Source organism: Bison bison, unplaced genomic scaffold (assembly GCF_000754665.1).
Source record: "Bison bison bison isolate TAMUID 2011002044 unplaced genomic scaffold, Bison_UMD1.0 scf7180017845656, whole genome shotgun sequence".
NCBI classification, from domain to species: Eukaryota; Metazoa; Chordata; class Mammalia; order Artiodactyla; family Bovidae; genus Bison; species Bison bison.
Window position 1 is genome coordinate 8,173 of NW_011476229.1, and position 2,013 is coordinate 10,185.

General features: G+C 54.0%; 1 long non-coding RNA gene across 1 annotated transcript; it reads left to right on the forward strand.

The window, feature by feature from the left end:
* The first annotated feature begins 1,263 nt into the window (after positions 1-1,263).
* LOC104985922 lies at positions 1,264-1,782 on the forward strand. The gene is made up of 3 exons (XR_824977.1): positions 1,264-1,289; positions 1,419-1,441; positions 1,657-1,782. It is a non-coding gene; the product is annotated as an uncharacterized LOC104985922 (long non-coding RNA).
* The last annotated feature ends 231 nt before the right edge of the window (positions 1,783-2,013 follow it).

Sequence of the window (2,013 nt, forward strand, 5' to 3'; positions counted from 1 at the left end):
CTGGCCTCTCCTTGGATTGCAGTGAATGTGGCTGGAACTTGATTGATGAATATATTGATGTTTGTTCATCACGGTACTTTCGCAGTGATTCTGACTTTTAAGAAAGATTGCATGAAATGTTTATTTATCTTGACTACTGAATTCTTTAGTGTCCCCTTGAACTCTGCAACTGAGCTGAGTGCCTCATTTGCTGCCTCTTGTGCCGACCGTGGGGGCTGGTGGGCTAGAAGGGAAGCGTGGCCCACAGAGAATGGGAAGACTCAGTACGAAGGTCTCCACTCCAGCTGTTGCTTCCTTATGAGATCTGCCTCTAGGCTGGACAACAAGGCCTGAACTAGGTCAGTGAACTTGAGAGAGGCAGTTTTGCTTTCTTGAGGACATTTGGAAATGTGTGGAGACGTATCAGAGTGACTTAACGGTGCTGAACTTTCTACAAAACATAGGAGAACCCCTCCACCGACCCCCATCAAAGAATGATTTGACTCCCAACAATAATTGTGCAAAGGCTGAGAGCCTTGATCGAGAGCCACGGTATAAAGGAAAGAGCATGCGTTTTTCATCTTAAAGATGAGAAAGAGATGGAGAGAGAGGAGAGGGAGAAACAGGAAGAGAGTGAAGAAGGGAAAGAGGGGGAGAGACAGACACAGAGAGGGAGAGAAGGTTTTGAGCCTCAAAGGCTTAGTAATCCCAGCTCCCCCACTTCCCACACAACCTTGGCAAGTCACCTGCCCTCTCTGAATCTCACTCTTCACATCAGTGAAGTCGGGCTGATCGCACGTCCTCGTGGGACTGAGGTGAGGAAGGTGAGGATCCAGGGATGTGACGCACAGGAAGCGTGCACACACGGCCTAACAAGAGCTCAGGAGGGCCGAGCCTCCCTTACCTCCCCCTCCTCCCCCTGGTTTCCCTGCCCCCGGATCCTCCATGGCATTTGCTGGAAAACTGACCCAGGGAAGGCTGCTTCTGGGACTGAAGAGGATTGTACAGACCTCGACCCTTTAGGGGCACTGATAAAAATTCAGTCTGGACAGTAGTCACGGGGGCTTCTGGAGCCTACTAGGGTGTTGGGACATCTATGTCCAAACAGGAGGCAGGTCCCTGACGTCCCAACAGAGTGCAGGGCCCAAGGGTGGGAGGACTGAGCCAACCTCTTATCAGCCCTGCTGTCCAACCCCCTAGCCTGGGGCAATCCTCCTGGCCTCTTCCCATTTCCCCAAAGCCCAGTATAAGGGCAGCTTCTGTGCGCCAACAGCCAGAGGCTGAGAGCGGAGGCTTCAGACTCTCAGGAGGTAAGACTCCCTCGGTTTCCCCGGGAGGACAGGTCCAGGCCTGGGAAGAACCCAGGCTTTATATGGGAACCAGCGGGGACTCCGGTCCTGTACACCTTAATGACCCCTGTCCTCCCCCTTCTTCCCCAGTGTGTCTGACTCTGGCCCTGAAGGTGAGCACGCCTGTGCCTGCAGAAGAGCCGGTCTGAGCTGAGCTCTGGCCCAGGGAGCAGTGACACGCTCTCAGGAAAAGGGACTTGAGCTGACAACCCCCTGCTCTTCCCCTGATCCTCCAGCTCGGGGTCTGTTCGCTGGGAGACAAGGAAGCTCTCTACTTTGCCCTTTAATCTACCAGTTGAGCAGACCCTGCCTCTCCACTGTGTTCCAGGGGCCGTGCAGACACAAGGGAAGACCCCAGGAGGGAACGTGGAGCTGTGTCTGTCACAAGCCTGCAGGGACATGAAAGGCTGCCTGGTCCTGCTCCTTCTGCTGCTGGGGACAGTTTCTGCTCTCTATCTGGGTGAGTGCTCCCCTTCCCTTCTCATCCATTTTCCTCTCATCTTTCCTGTGTTGTTTTTTGCTCTGGTAGGTCCAGGGCCACAGGCCCCTGTTCAGTTGCCCCAGCCCCTCTCTAGTTAGATTTCTCCTGGACCCAGAGCTGTGACCTGAACTTTCCCCCAGGGCTCGTTTGCAAGGGAAAACACCCCCTGTGAAGATGAGGGTTTCTCACATCTCTCACTCCCAA